This window comes from Malaya genurostris, chromosome 2, assembly GCF_030247185.1.
Source record: "Malaya genurostris strain Urasoe2022 chromosome 2, Malgen_1.1, whole genome shotgun sequence".
NCBI classification, from domain to species: Eukaryota; Metazoa; Arthropoda; class Insecta; order Diptera; family Culicidae; genus Malaya; species Malaya genurostris.
The window spans coordinates 45,400,923-45,418,533 of record NC_080571.1 but is presented as its reverse complement, the minus strand read 5'-3'; the positions used below and the strand labels follow the sequence as shown (position 1 = coordinate 45,418,533).

Genomic DNA, 17,611 nt, shown 5'->3' with positions numbered 1-17,611 from the left:
TCAAAATATCTCGAAAACAGCTGCTCGCAACGTATAGATGTCAAAAAACAAATAATATTCAAAATTTAATGAGGATTACAAAAATAATAAATATGGCGATCGAGAACCCAGACTACGGGCGTATTCTCATGAAATATGAATTTTCTCGATTTAGTTGCTCATATATCTCGAAAATGACTGCATTTAGGAAGAAGTTTCCTATGAACTTTTTCATTGAACGTAGCTTGGAGAATAAAACTTCATTGCATTGATTTATTGATACATTTATTCCTATGAAAACATCCTTTTTAGAAAATTGTTAAAAAAAATTTCCTCGGGAAACTTTCTAAAACATTTATTAGTTTCCTTGTAACTTGATGTTTTTTTGTGATATAAAATTAAATTAAATCGTACACACTAAGATTTAATTCCTTTGTTCGGTAATATTTCTGACGAGAAATTTGGGTAATCTATAGAAATGACCGATATTTCGGTACATGAGTTTTATTTTACAATAATTATGCCAATTTTTACCGGACGATCAGTTTTACGTAAATTTTCATTACAGCATTTTATAATTAGATATACAATTCATACGGTAAATCTGAATAGTCGCTGAGTACGGTAAAAACCATACTGTCCGTATGGTAAAATTATCTTCCAATAACCGAACTTCTGTGAAAACTGATTGTCGTGAAACTAACTGTCAAACAGTTATTAAAATTTTCAGTAAGTGTCTTTTTATTAACCAAACGAAAAAAATCATGAATTGATTGAGGTACAGGTGTTAAAGTTTTTAAAACATTAGAACCACTAAAAGCTTTTTGTTTACTTATAGGCAGAAAATAATTTTGTATCACTTGTCCACTTGCTGCCTACACAAATCGTTCGAGGGTAATTTCTGGTGAACTCGACGGATTGTGCAGTGTTTTTGGAAGGCGCTCATAACTCCGGTCAGCCGGAACATTTAACCCTGTTTTTCGTGGAATAAAACCATAGCCACAACAGGTTGGAATGTCCTTCATTCGTTTTTGTAAATTTGTGTTGTTTTTTGAAATCCGAAAATCCAGAATTTTAACCAAAGGAAAACAAACAAACAAAAAATTAACGAACAATCAGTTAGATCCATTTGATTTACAGTTTACGGTAGTTGTTTGACAGTTCACCAATTACCGAACGATTGGTAATCAATTCAATTACCGAACTGATTACCGAACATTCAGCTGTTGAAAATTCGGTAAAAAATTACCGAATTCTGCGAAATTTTCTAAGTGTGTACGGTAAAAAAACTGAGAGTTTTGAAAAATAAATTACCAATAACTTTTTCTTAGACATATTTTTTGTAGCAGCAATAGATTTCTAGTTAAAATTGTTTGAAAATAATGTGTCTAAAAGCACATAACGCCCTTTTCAAAAATTTGTCTAGAGTGAAAAAAAATCTCTAGACCAGTCAAAAATACTTCATTTGCTAAAACGAACACACATGCAAAGTTTCATGCAAATCGAAGTTCTAATTATAGTTATAGTTATAATTGTTTCAGATAGAAAATAACTTGCCAAAATCAGTAGCTTGCAATCGTATCTCATTCATAGCAATCGAAAATCACTTACGTACAAGACGACAGAGCCTAAGAAAACAAGGTGCAGTGAACAACAGGACGGCTTTGAAACTAGCAGATTCGGTACACGAAATTCGCTTCCGAAACAAAATTAAACCTACAGCAACTTGAACTTTGTTTGTTAAACAAAAACAAATGCACCTTCACGTTAAAGGATGTGTTGGAGATACAATTTAGCAAAACTTGTAGCTCAGTGCATGTCCAGTTTGATCGTGAACGTGCTGCAAAGTTTCTAATACGATAACGTTAAGTACAATTTTCCTCAGTACAACGTAGATGACATTTCCGATCGCTGAGATTTACATTCGAAAATCACATTAAAATATGAAGTGATTTTTTCCGTAAAAGCAAAGTGTGACGGAATGCTTTTTCCTGTGGTACACCGAGGTCTCTTTTTACGCGGGGATACATACCTCGTAAAAAAACCGCGCAAAAAATTTGGCGTGACTTCGAAAATCCACACCAATAACAATAACAACAGTAATACCGATTACGGAGAAATGGAATTACCGCTGAATAACAGTGAAAAAACTTCAAATCTTGTTAGCGCATATTTTTCACTTATGTAACCAAGTACCAGAAATATGTGATAATATTCCTAAACTAATAGATTTAAAGTTTGGTCGTTCCTTTTAGTTCTACGGAAGTTATTATCGATTGAAATCTTCGTTTGTCAGTTTTTGGAATTGTACTTTCTAGTGCAACTAAAACGTCAAATAACAACATCAAAATCCAGAAATTGTTACATCATTCAAATTATTCTGTGAATTATACTGATCAAACTCACAATTCTGACAAAAAGAAACGTAGAAAAAACAATTTTTTGAACAGTATCGCGTTCGAAATTGAAATGATAATTTCTTCGCAAAACTGACAACGGCAGCAAAACGGCAATCAAATTGGGTTTCAATTTGCAAATCAATGGTACGGCGATCGACGAAGGACAGAGAGCTTAACGGAAGAATAACTTTTGTTCGATTGAGCAAACAGCTCAGGGGCTAGACAGGACGGTAGAGGAACCGAGCAGTGGATGAAACAACAACTACAACAGTAACAAAAAAAAAAACAAGATATGATAATTATTGTTGTTATGAATCGAATGCGAAATTTCAGCATGCTTTTCAGCCGTGTGTACCGTGATAGAGGTTGGTTGGTCAAAAGGACGTGTCGCCGTCGCCATCATGGTTTCATTCAGAGAACTATCGATCGTCACATCCGAGGCAAGAGCAGAGTGAAGAAGGAAAAAAAAAGTCGTTGGTTCTACTATAGATCTGGTAACAAGAGGAAGGAATGACCGGAGGAAAGAAGGAAGGAAGGAAGGCATGGTTTCAAGTTGGTTATTCAACTTTAAACCTGATCGGTTCAACTCAAATTCAGCGTGATGCCGGTGCTGCACGGTGAGAAATGGGATGATCGGTTCGGCGACCTTTGCCTGTTTCGACCCGGTGCCGGCCGGTTATTTTGGGCAAGATGATTTCTCTGGGTTGATCGAGTTGTGATCAACTTCCATACAAAGTCACTTTGCAATTATTTGCTCATGTGTTTTATGTGCGCTCCATTACACGGAAGGTGGTGGTGATCTTGGAAGATGGAAGCGGCCAGTTCGCAAAACCTGTCCTGCCGGGTTTTCGAGGGTTCGGCTGTAGACGTTCCCGTGTCTAGAGCGGCTTCGACGGCAGCGGCGGTGGCGGCTGGTAGGGCGAAAAATGAGCATCGTCTCGTTTTGGCTCAGCTGTTAAATGGCATGAGCTTTGCAAGCTTCGAAGTGCACTGCTCGCTACACTGAGGTAGGTCCAGGAAGTTCACGGTGTGTCAACGAGCGAAGTTTGGCATCTATCAGTTACAAACGCAAATTTGGAAGGTCCCGTATGCGTTGGGGCCTGCCAGTTGCCATTTGTTCGCAGAAGTGCTTAGAAGTGCCTTACAGTCGTACACAGTCCGAAAAAATATCTTGTGGGGTTCAAGATACACATAAGGCTTGTTCGCGACAAAATCTGGACAGATTAAACTTGTAATAAAAAAAATGCTGTTAGTTCAATCCAAGGTGCATTCTTTTATTTCCGTATTTGTGCATTATTAGTTACAGTCAGTACCGTAGCGAGGGTGAGGCGAGTGAGGCGACCGCCTCGGGCGCCAACAGCCGGGGGGCGCCAAATCCTGATGGAATTGAAAAGAAATGTACTATTATTTTATGAAAAATTAACTTCATGAGTTTTTTCGGGGAAACTATTTAAACTAGATTAAGTTTCAGATTTGTACTATACTGCTACAAGAATCCGACGAGACGCCGCCACAATCATTATCATTGATAAACATGAAAATGCAATTCCACAGTCATTAAGATTATTTTTCATGAGCAAGAGACGCTCTCTTCTTGATTGTGGTTGTGAACTTGGACCTGCCAAAGATCTAATTCTCAGAGAGCAAACGTGCAAGCCTCTTAAAAAGCAAAAAGTAGATTTTATAAAAGATTCCCTGAAGGGATTACCGTTCCCGAAAATTGACTATTAATCAAATTTTCAAGTGCGCAAATGTCTGTACTACTGTTCACTGAACTGATATCGCACATTTTGACGTAGGACTACTTTTTGAATTCTATATAGGAATGCGAAACAGTGGTCAGGTCGCATCGATTCGAAGAGATAAAACTAAATATTTGGGATAATTGGTTGTCGAAGCTTTAATAAATAACGAATAACGTATAATTTTTCATCGTTACCAAGCCGTAGCCATAGCTTTCCCTAAATAAGACGACAATTTCGTATGCATTAAATCTTTAATATGGACGCGATCAATTAAACTGAGCGTTTTCCCACAATCGAAATTAGTATTCAATCGACTTTCATTCTGTGCGGTTCGTTTGTGCCGTGGAAAAGGATTCTATGCTCATCAGGTTTCTGTGGGTTTTAATGCGCTGTTCGTCTTTTATGAGAGGCAATTATTTTCGAAGGAGTTCTGCTGATTTTTTTCCATCCGAGATGTTGAGCACTGGGAATTTTGAGATCTCCGAGATACTAAATTTATATTTGATGCTAAATATCTTATAATTGAACATTTAGGGGATCTTAAAATTGCCTTAAACGTCGAGGTAACACCAGATCACAGACTAACAGACAGGACACTCAAATTAGATTCTTCAATCATTTTAACGGTCATTTCGAATATTCCTTTATTTGGGACAGTACTCACATGTGTCATGATGGCGCCACGTTACCCTATCAAAAACATCCTGTCTGTCATCTAGACTGTGTTTATTTTTTTCATTTACCAACAGAGTTGCCATTCATACAGAATTACCTGTAATGTATTGATTTGTATACGTCCATGCGAATTTCATGCAGGATACAGATTTAATGCATATTGCCAAAACTATATACATAATTGTGCCTATTTCTCATCCTCCAACGCAAGACAAAATCGAATCCGTTTTGTTACAATATTTACTTGCTTCTGGTCTGCCGCCACTTAATTTCTGGTGAAAACTACCAACACAATAAAAAATAGTCTAGATGAACAACGTTGAGTCAAATAAATGGTTACCTTCCAACATCGCGAAAAAGTTAAATATATTATCAACGTAATCCAAGAATTTTTTGTGACGATTCATTTTTCAAATATTTTAATAAAATCAGGCATCCCTGCAAGCAGCTGATCGGTGTTGACAAACGAGGGGAAACCAACTAGTAAAAAAACTTTTACATAACACAAGGGGTGTACAGACAGTAAATAGTTCGCGCAGTACAATATAGGTGGAGCTAGTGCATCACGAAAAATGATTTTTTATGAGAATTTACTCATACTGTCATGTATGTTAGTCTGTGACCAGATCTCCACATTTTATGCAATTCTAAGACATTCGGCAAAAAAAATTCGGCTTCGGAAAACCATAGTCGATTTTTTTTTCCAAAAAAATATTTGAGGTAACACTAGAACTCGAAGCTTAAGATATTTTAAAGACATTGGCATAAAAAAAAGAATTTTCGATTTCGGAAATCTCAAAATTTTTCCAAGTTCCAGAGAATCGATTTAAAAAAAAAATTATTTTTAACTAGATCTCGACGTTTCATGCAATTCTAAGACATTTACCATTAAAAAATATTTCGATTTCTGAGATCTCAAAATTTCCAATGTCAATTTTTTCCATTGTCAATTTCTTCTTTTCTTGATGACACTAGATCTCCATGTTTCATGCAATTCTATTACATTTGGCATAAAAATTTCTTCAACCTCAACCTTGCTGAGTTTTAGAGTCGAGGTTTTTTTAAATAAATTTTGAAATTTTAGATCTCGATTTAGAAACTTTTTTTTTAATTTTAGTTCCCGAAGTTTTAAATTCTAAGACATTTGGCATAAAAAATACCATACCGTTCTAGGAAAAAACTCGTAAAAATTTTGGTGAATTCTGGTTCGCCTTTCCAGAATGACCCAGAGTATGAGAATCGTAAATAACGAAAAAAAAAAAAAATTTCTAAAGCTTTTGGTCCTGGTTCAGATTTCAGCTCTGGAACTCAGGTTCAGAATCCAATTCCAGTTGGGTTTAGAATCTAGGTTGCAGATTTCATTCCCAGAACCCATGTTCAGGATCTAGATGCAGAATTCAGGTTAATAATCCACGTTCAAAATTCATTTCCAGAATGCTAGTACTGGGCGAAAATCTAGAACCTAGGTCCCGAATGCTGGTCCAGATTCCAGGTTAAAAATCCAAGTCCAGAAATCAGATGCAGAATCCAGGTTCTGAATTTAAGTTTAGAAGTCAAGTCCAGAACGCCGGTTTCTAGAACCAGAATTCAAGTTCAAAATCCAGTTCCTAATTCAGAATCCAGGTTTAAAATTTATGTACAAAATCCAATTCCAGAACAGATTTAGAATTCATGTCCAGAGCTCAGATACAGAATCCAGTTGTAGAATTCTGGTCTAGAATCCAGGTACCGAAACCAGATCCAGATTTATTTTCAAGATCTAGAATTCAAGTACAGAAACCAGGATTCTGGTCCAAAATCCATTTCCAGAATCCAAGTACTGGTGCAGAATCTAAAATTAGTGTTAAAAATTCTGCTCCTGATTTCATGTCCAGAATCCAGTTCTATAATACCTTTCCAAAACCCAGGTCTACATCCAGTGTTGGTGCCGAAAATTTCACAGAAGCTGCTATATTGCTATCTATATTGTATACAACATTTTCAATCCGGTAGAAGATGCTACTAGAACTCGAGTCTCTCAATGCATGAACCGCGAGAGAATTTTTCTACATTCCTTCGCTCCACTTCATACTCTGAGTATTTCTCGGCCCTTAAAAAAATTACAGTCTGATAATGATCGTTGCTGTGTGGAATTTCCCAAGAGACAATCGCAAGTTGACAATTATCGCAGAAAATCGAATCGATGATTCAACTTGATGATTTTCATACTAGGTTGCAATATTTCAAATCCCTTGTGTGGAGCATTCACATACATTTTCATAGACACAATTTATACAAAGATTATATGCACATAGTTAGAATAAGCGGCAATAGTAAAATGATTCTATCGCAATTTTCAACTGCCTGTATAGAATCGGATCGCGAAACGAGAATAAGCGACCGTTTGTTGCTTCAGAGAAGATCCCCACAGCGGCGTGCAAACCTTTGATTCTCAGAAATGTCATCGAGAGAAATTCGCTCTCGCACTGGTGTCGATTCTATGTTAAATGAGCCATGCCGGGTTTTTGTTGTTGCGATGATTTCGAACTCTCTTTTATGGCACTGATTCAATCGTTGAAGAGTCGCCAAAGAACGTTCTTTGATACGATAAAAGCCATCCTTGTCTACATCACAGATCCAGAAATCAGATGCAGAACCCAGGTCCAGGATTCATTCCCAGTCGCTAGAACCAGAATCCAAGTCTAAAATTCAGTTCCTAACCCAGAATTCATTTACAGAATCCTACTACAGAATACAGAACTAAAGTTCATGTCCAGAATTCAGATACAGAATACAGTCCTAGAATTCTGGTCCAGAACCCAGACTCCCAATTCAGGTCCATAATTCAACTCCAGAAATCAGATGCAGAATTCAGGTCCTGAATAAAAGCTCAGAACTAAGGTCCAGAATTCATTCCCAGAACCAGAATACAAATTTATAATTCTAGTTCAGAATCTAAAATTTATTTCCAGAATCAAGATTCAGATTTTAGAATCAGAATTCTGTTTCGAAGCTCAGTTTAAAATTCAGGTTTACAATCCAATCCAAAAATTCAAGTCCAGAATCCAGAAGTAGGAATTTCATGAATTGTAACGTTATTGTTTTTGGTTCACATTGTCGTATGCTGACAACCGAAACTCTGAGGGATGCAGTCTCCAGTTTTAGTCGGCAGTGGCTGATGGGATGAATCTTACATAGGGATTGTCCAGATGACGTGGGTACTTGTCGATGGTGGTCATAAAGACTGTCCCAGAAAGTATAGACGCAACCAAAAACCGCAGCCATTTCGCAATGGTTCAGAATCTGTCAATTTTTATGGCTGCGTCCTGTTGTTTACACTCTTCTCTAACCACTCGTGCAGTTGTTTATTCGTTCATTTGTTTGTTTCGAAATGCGTGGACTTTCAGCAGAACAACGTCGAAAAATTGTGTACAAATGGTGCACAAAACGCGGACTGTCACTGAGAAAGATAGGAAAATGGAAGGAGTAAGTGAAAAAGCCGTGCGAAATGCAATCAGGAAGTTCGGTGAGGTGTTATACCATTGAGGATAAACCGAAAACGGGTCAAAAAGAAGGTCTTGCTAACCCTCAGTTGGATAAACGTATACTGAAGGCGTTCGAGCAAAAGAAGGAGGTTTCAGTTCGGGATGTGGCAAAAAAGTGGGCACTTCGAAGTCAAATGTTCTTCGTGCTAAAGAACGTTTGAATCTTCGAACCTATAAGAAGCAGAAACAACCAAAACGTAGTCCGATCAGGCAGAGGGTTCGAAAGCTGTACAATACGATTCTTGCTGGAAATTTGAACTGCATAATCATGGACGACGAAATCTACGTGAAACTCGATTACAAATCCTTGCCGGGATCACAATATTATACGGTGCGAGAAGGTCGAAAAATTTGGTAAGATTTCGAAACCCTTCATCACCACTGCTTCAATGAACAGCGAAATATACATCAAGGAATGTTTACAAAAACAGGGTTGTTACGGTCGCGCGGACTTCGCGGTTTTCGCGGATTTCGCGATTTTCGCGGATTTGGCGCGGTTTCTGCTAAGATTTTGATGCTATGGCGCGGATTTCGTGCGAATTTCAAAAAACATCATTCCACAAAATTCTTTGTAAATTTTTGAAACTTGTGAGTTTTATGAAACCCTAAAAAATTAAAGATGGGCGAACGTTTCATCAATTGGTCGAGATGGCCGAATTTTCCCTTGATAAAACTATAATTCACTAGAAGACTAGCCAATATTTTCTTCAGTGGACAAAATTTCGATTTTATGCTTTTCGATCTCGAGTGATACAAGTTGCTATTTCAACATTTTGCACTCAAGGATAGTGATGTCAGATGGAAGATATCGTCTCAATGATAATATATTCAATAATGCAAAGAACGTAATAAATGGAATGCGATTCTTCAATAATATGGTAACAAATTTTGTGTATGATAAAAATCGAATTCTTAAAGCAAAATTTACACGACATGCTTACGAAGCGAAGTCTGACAATAAAAGAAACGAAGAAGTTCTGGGATTCCATTCGTGGTGGTAAGAAAGTGTTCTAATAGTTTGTTGGTTCCACTATCCAACATTTTCAATTGTTCTTTGCGTTCTGGAATTTTTCCTGAAATATGGAAGAAATCATATGTGAACAAGGGTATAGTATCCAACTACCTTGGAATTGTTGCTTTGTGCGCTGTATCGAAGCTGTTTGAAATCATAGTTCTGGATTTTATAACACATAGTTGCTCTGACTACATATCAGAGACTAAGCTTGGGTCCATGCCAAAGCTTTAAACTTCCCCTGCTGCGTTCGACGAAATAAATCATCACATAACGATCTCCAAGTTAAGTAGACTGGGATTAAATGGATCATTTTTAAATTGGCATCGACCATATCTAACTGGTAATGAAATGATAGTGAAAAAAAGAGCCTGTACAACCTCACCAAGTGCTGTTACATCTGGAGTTTCTCAAGGTAGTCACCTTGGACCGTTCATAATTTTATTTTATCTCAACGATCTAAATTTTTCGATCAAGTGTATGAAACTATCGTTCGCTAATGACTTTCGTATTTCATATTTCAAAATGGTTTTAATGCCACTAAATGCTCCATCGTCTCTTTTTGTAGCAAAAAGTCTGTATTCAAGTTCGACTATAATATGCCACAAACTGTTCTCGAACGCGCATCGTCTGTTAAGGACCTGGGTGTTCTGGAAACCAAGTTAAATTTTAAAGAGCACATAAAGCTTTCAATTGTTACAATTTGACATTCGACGTCGTAGTTTTACTATTTTTTTCTTCGGATTCCCTATGTTGGAACTAATTATGGATATAACGAGCTCTTTGCTAGCATGTTCCGCATATTTAACAAATGTTTCAATTCTTTCGACTTTCATTTATCACGTAATGTTATCAAGAAATCGTTTCTTATGTTACTGTCTCATTAGATTTAGTTACTATAGAAGCACTAGATTTAAGGAAATATATCATTTGGATGATTTTGATCTATTGATGCAAAAGATGAGGAGGGTTTATGCCTGCTGAAGAACAAGTTTGACAGAAACTAATTCCAGTTGGCTTTTCCCTGATCCAAATAAAAGAATAAAAGATGAGGAGGAAAAGAAAGATATTCAGAGTGAAATCTGACAACAGAAGAAGGCTGATATTAAAAAAAGTTAATCAGATCATCCTGATGTGGTCTACCTAAAAATTCTTCTTACCAAGAAGAAAATGTTTACCGAGCAAAAAGATGTCGAAACAGAAAAAAAATATCTTCGATGAAATCTGTTTCACTTCTTTCAAAATCACAATTGTAAGTATTTTTATTTTTACTGTAACATTTTCCGTACATCAGAGAGTATTAATTAAGGATCAAGAATAAACCAAGTTAACTTGTGTATTACGTACAATTTATTCAGTACGTATGTTATAGAATAATAGATGCAGTGCAACGAGTTTATTAAAGTAACTTGCGGGATTGAGTTTCAAACAATCTTTTTTAACAATAATTTATTCTCAAATGAATGTTAAGCCTGACATTTTGTATGATATATTAGTTTTGAACAATTTTTTACCAACGTTAGATGGAAAATTGCTTACATTTTATGAATATAGATTTTAATTCCCTAATAAAAAAGTTGGCAGCACTGCTTCAAATCATTTGTATTAGATTGCGCTACACAAAATAAGCAAAACTAAATATTTTCTGTTACAAAAGTAGTTTTTCGGAAAAAATAAATATTTTTACGACAACATGCCATTTCCATTGCCTTTCGCATGTTAAATTAAAGGTTCCTATTTTACGGGTTTACTTATAGAAGCTACGGAAAAAAATTCTGCAAGAGGAAATCCATATAGGAATGTGTTTGTTGCTAATCAAATGTGTCAGTGGAAGTAAGCTGAAACTGAGATAATTTTTCTCGATCAGTTTTAAGGAAAACCGAAAAGTTCTAGACTAAGACACTTTTCTTGAATTGCAATTTTAAGCAGAATGAACTGATAGGTTTATTTTTCAACCATATGTCTAACGCTTCACTCGAATATCGCGCGTTTTAGTTTTAGTGTTCGACTTCGCGCGTTTTGATTTTGAAATTTTTCGTAACAACCCTGCAAAAACGACTTCTACCCGTGATTTGAAGCCACAAGGATCCTGTTGTCTTCTGGCCAGATCTTGCTTCTTGCCACTACTCGAAATCAACGGTAGAATCGTATACTACCAAAAATGTCACTTTCGTCCCAAAAGACATGAATCCACCAAATTGCCCACAACTTCGACCAATTGAGGAATTTTGGGCATAAACGAAGGCACATCTTAGGAAACATGTCTCGGCAGCCGAAACCATTCAACAGTTCGAAAAAGATTGGAAAAAAGTGTCAAAACTTGTCGCCAAGAAGTCTGTACGGAATTTAATGAGGAACGTTCGCAAGAAGGTGCGCCAGCTAGTCTACAATGGCTAAGTAGCAAATGTTGAGAATAATATTCTGTTGTTGTAGTCTAATATTATTAGTATATCGAATAAAATTTGAATATCTAACACTTGTGAATTATTTACAGCGAAATCAAAGTGCGTCCGTACTTTCTGGGACAGTCTTTAGATATGAGAAAGCCATCATTACACCCTCAGGTGAATTAAAATAGGTTTTTTAAAAATAACAATTTTCAAACTGAAGTCATAGGAAAAAAGTATATAAAAAATTATTCGTAATTTTTAGAAGTCACTCTTGAGTCGGATTGGTCTTGTGAAAACCCAATGGTTCGTCATATTGAAGACGTATGCGAAGTTTATTTTAATCAGAGTATGAGAAACAGGTCATCCTTTTACACAAACTTGGAATGGCTCTTATGTAGTAGTACTATAGGAAATACATTTTTTATAGAAGTTTTAACCTTAAGGTCATTCACCTCTTCGGGCCAGAAAAGCTTTCTGACCCTATGTGCAGGATTAGGGATCGAACCCAGATGGGCTGCGTGAAAGACATCGACTAACCACGCTAAACCCGTCCCCTGGGAAAGACATCTTCTAACAACTGAATTGCATCGTATGGCGAATTAGGTCACAGATAAAATTCACAATTCAATCGTAGAAGACCTCCGAAGTCGATTCGGTAAGACTAACCGTGCGTCAAGCTATCCAGTTAATTGACGATAATCGGATGTGCGTGATCAAACCGCGAAGGTGCAGAGATTCGCAAATTTGGCAAACATCACAGCCACGGAAGGGTTACGGCCGTCATATCTTTAGCGTAACATAGCTTCGAATGTCACATAATCATCTGAAATACGATCAAAATGATAAGCAACCAGTAATCTCGCGGTGGCAACCCGTTGAACTTGTTACATCAAAGTGCCGCTTGAGTGGTGCTGATCTCCTACCAGCGGTTTGGAAACATGATTTCTAGTTTTGTATATCAGGTGCTAATGCGATGAGTTGGGTCACGATCGGCGAATCGGTAGCCCGGGCTAAACGCTCGGCTGTCCGGATTCCGTTCCATTTCAGATAAGGTTGTCAATCATCCTCTCAGAGGTGATTGATAGCTGTTGCACTCTCGAGCTGCTCCCTAGACTGTTTGGCGCTAGGAAACCAAGCCAAGGGGATTTATTGTTTGCGAGCACTGTACGTGTGTCGTGCTCAGGATGATGATGATAATGATGATGTTTGTTACTCGGCCTTTCAAGCAAACCCCTTTTCAGGCAGACACTGCTGCTAAATGATTTGCCTGTTGGCGCAGCAAAATCCGCATGGGCGAAGAACGTTCTTGAACTTGATCTTACCTAGCGGTGCGTAGTTCCGCTGTCCGCAGATGTGCTCATTTGTTTGCTATTTTTGCTTCGACGTGATAACAAATGAGGAGCGTCTGTTGGAAAAGCTGAATGGACTATCAAATTTCGTATAGGTTTTCGAGCGAGCACATTAATTATATCGCCCTGTCCCTGTCAGCGTCGCTCGTACGCAATGATTTTTGATGTCTAATTGCTGGTGGGAGATTAGAACCGCGTTTGACCTGTGTGTTAATTGGGTAAGGGGATGTAATTTGGTCGGGTTCGGTTTGGTTAGCAACTAAGCACTGGTAACTTTGTTTGTAAGATCAGTCATTGTGATTAGACAGGGCAGATGATTACGGCGCAGTGTACGGCCTAAGCACACCAATTTGCCGTCATGATACCGGTGTTTGCTGTTAGATACTATGATCAAGCGCTTTTTTGTCTTGGTCGACGATGAGATAATATTGTCAGTTCCGTCTTTGGGCATGGACGGACCGGGCTCGGACCATGGGCTTCCGTATTGACGTTCAACTGTAAAAGACGTTACCAGCTAATGTTGAGCCTTTGCATTGGATAAAGGAAAATGTTGGCTTCGAGTCTACGGTCAAAAAGACAAAACTTTTATGACTATGTTTGCTTCTCGGAATCCTACTACTGGACAGAAAATTTAATTGGAAGTTCAACCTTCACTTACGTTGCACAAGATGTTACATGACTATACCAAACAAGTCGTTATTGTACTTCGTCATTAAAGTACGAAAATATCTGGACAATCCGGTACACAATCTGTGATGGCCCTGAACTGACAGCATAAGGGTAGAATTAAACTCCAAAGCTAGCCTATGTCATTTGTAGTCGGTCTTATATCGTAGTTTGTTTACTTGAGCGCGTAGATTTTTTCGTGCTTTAATGATCATGTGAAATAACGACCCTTTTAATTTTACAATCTTGTAACCACTTTATTTACTCGAATCATCGTGCCTCTAAAACAGTAGGAAAAAAGCATAGAACATATATTCTTACTCAATGAATCGATTGGTATCTAAACAGACACATTATATTCAGAGATACAGGCCCGTACTCAGGATTTCGTTTCGGGAGGGGCCCAAAGATAAAAAAATAATGTTACTGAAGACTGCTTATGTAGCTAATTCTCGGTGTGCCTTTTACGGGTCATTTTAACAGACACTTTAAACTTTTCCACTGGAACTGTTATTGTATTACATTATTGTCTAAGACCTTCTAAATAATTATATATCTGTTTTTGATTTCGGGAGGGGCCCGGGCCCCCTGAACCCCCCCTCTGGGTACGTGACTGCAGAGATAAGTAACCTGATTAATGTTTCCGGCATCGAAACAGTCAACTAAATTTGTTTGACAAAAAGCCACCCGGACTTATATATTGGATCAGTTTCAAAGATTGTTTACGTATTTTGCGTAGTCGTTTCAAATGAAGGCTTTAAATTGTTTAAACTCTTCACCGCAAAACTCCGGAATTTCATATTCATTATATTAATTTTATTTCATATTCATTATATTAATTTACATTAATTACATGCTTTCGCATATCAATTATTGCGTAATTTATGTAAGAGCGAGTGTTTACTGTTTAAACGATTTTTTTGTTTAATAAGACGAAATATTGTTTATTCTTGAGTAAATTATTTCTATCTTTGTTGCATTAATTGAAATTCCTATTACATCAAGGAGAAAACATCCCGGTCAAAAAAGGAAGTTTCATAGTTTTGAATGATGAATCATAAATGAAACTTTTGGTGTAAATTTTTCTCTCATTGTTCGAAGAAAAAATCTGACACATTTTTCAGTGTGCATTACATAATTAAAATATATCAGGTGTACAACTTTGCTTCCGCCGTTTTCCGATAGGTGGCTGTACCGGCTGAGGCTGGTCAAAATACATAGATGATAATGCCTTTAAAGTGAGTGTGTACAGTGCCTAACGAATTGTCATCGCCGTTTCAGTGACAGGTGTTCTTGTTTTCGTATTATTCACGCTCTAAAATGTCTGTTAATGTATGTGCCCAATTCTCGCCATTTGCGGGAAGTTTTACTTTTCTGTTACAATTCGAAAAAAATGCAGCCGAAGCGCATCGAACGCTCTCAGAAGCTTACGGTGATGCTGCTCTGAGTAAAAGAACGTGTCGGGAGTGGTTTGAACATTTTAAAAATGGTGATTTCGATGTCGAAGACAAACATGGTGGTGGAAGAGAAAAAAAACTCTCGAAGATGAACAACTAGAAGCATTGCTTGATGAAGATTCGTGCCAAACCCAAGAAGAGCTTGCCGAATCGTTGGGAATGAGTCAGCAAGCCATTTCAAAACGTCTCAAAGCCCTGGGCATGATTCAGAGAGAAGGAAACTGGACACGACAATGCTCGGCCTCACGTCGCAAAAGTGGTCAAAAAGTACCTGGAAACGCTGAAATGGGAAGTCTTGCCGCCGTATTCCCCAGATATCGCCCCTTCTGACTTCCATCTATTCCGTTCGATGGCACACGGGCTGGCAGATCAACATTTTCAATCCTTCGAAGAGTTGGAAAAATGGATTGCTTCATGGAGAGCGTCAAAAGAACACTCCTTTTTTCTAGCCGGGATACGAAAATTGCCGGAAAGATGCGAGAAAGTTGTCGCTAGCGACGGACAATACTTTGAATAATACATCTCTAAGCACTTTTCCGCAACAAAGCTTTTAATTTTGGAAAAATAAAAAGGCGGAAACAAAGTTGTACACCTGATAGGACCTGCAATAGTCTGTCGATAGAAGAGAACAACTAATAGTAAATAAGGCGCATGATTTTCTACAAGTACTTCAAACTTTGGGTGCGTTCTGAAAGTTCAGCGCAGAGGTGGTGGTGAGCTCACTTAGTCCGTGTCCCTTGGCGCCATTTTAGTAGCGAGTCGTCAGCAATGCTATCATTTTTCAAAAGTTCATATCTCATTTCAAACTTAAATTGTATTGTAATTTTATCATCAACTGCATATTTTATGTCGTATGTACGCGAAAGTAATGACATTGTAAGGGAACACGTACCTATCGGGTGACGTTAGTCGAGCTTACATTTTTTCTTGGTTAACAGGCTGTTTTGATGCTTGGTTTAGTGTTTAAATGATCAACTAGGGATCTATCCAATGGAATGCTAATGTGAAAAGGGAGAACGAATTAGACTAGCAGGATATGAGTTCTATGGTTTGTCGAGTATGTAACTGAAATAAATGACAGTCATTTGTCAATTATTAAAAAAAGAATTTCGCTTGAACGACCTTGTTGAAATCTAGAGAAATATGTGAGCAAATTTAACGCAGTTTCATACTTCGTACTGCCACAATTGCTGGAGATTCCCTTTTCCCAATTTTGATAACCAGAGTTTATTAGTGTTTCAACTTCGATTCTTTTTTTACTAAGCTAAACTATCCTTTCGTGCAACATACGTATTAAAAAATTATTTATTCTTCAGCTCTTTCTTATATGCTTTTTAGTTTTTTTCAGTATCTTAGAATTGTTCTATCTGACTAAGTTCGTTTTCTTTTGTCATGTTATTTCTAATCTTTAGAATTACCATTGATAAAAATCACTAATAGTACTGTTCTTGTACCGTTTAATTCTACTATGTCACGTCATTACACTCTCACAAAGTTACTATTTTCACAGTCACTATTTTCACAAAAGTTTATCAAACGTTATAATACAGATACGTACTTCAAAATGTTATTTACATCCTTCCTCAGGTTTTATAAGTTTACTGACCGATCAAATGAAAGGTTTTATAACCCCATATAACCCTACCAAATTTCATACGGATACGACTTCCGGTTCCGGAATTACAAACTGATAGGTATTATTTGGATCTGACATCCGGTTCCGGAAATATGGGGTAAAATTTGCAAAAATGGCAGCTAAAAGTTGTATTCCATCACTTAAATGGGCCAAACAAACACTTGAAAAATTTTCTGATCTGGCCTCAAAACTTCTTCATTCAATAGTCATTATCAGTAGACAGCAAAATCATGGTCCGGCTATCATGGTTCCCGTTTTCCGATTCCGGAGGTACCGGAAATAGTGGTTATATTTTCCCAAATGGATCTCACTCACTTTTCTCAGCGATGGTTCGACCGATTCTCATAAACTTAGATTCAAATGAAAAGTACAATTGTCTCATGCAATGTTCCTGAATTTTAGTTTTATCTGACTTCTGATTCCGGAATAACAGGGTGATTCGTGTACAAATTACAATTTCAAATTGCATCCTATTCCGGAATAACAGGGTGATTCGTGTACAAATTACAATTTCAAATTGCATCCTCACTTTTCTCAGAGACGGCGTCCTCACTTTTCTCTAAACTGGCCTCGAAACTACTCTAATCGGTAGCTTTGAAAATCTGCGCTAAAAAAGCGGCTTTACTTCGGAAATCCGCGTAAAACCGCAAACTAAAGAAATTTACCTTGAATGTGAAATATCTTAAAAATGCATGAAACGTCCAGATCTGGTGTAGTATCAAAACCATAAATTTTTTGAGAAAAAACGGAATTTACAAAAATGTTGATGTATCCAAAAT

General features: G+C 37.3%; 1 protein-coding gene across 2 annotated transcripts in view; it reads left to right on the top strand.

Moving 5' to 3' along the window:
• Positions 1-17,611, top strand: part of LOC131429877 (A disintegrin and metalloproteinase with thrombospondin motifs 9) — a 589,623-nt gene that overhangs the window by 81,163 nt on the left and 490,849 nt on the right. The gene's annotated exons all lie outside the window — the stretch shown is intronic.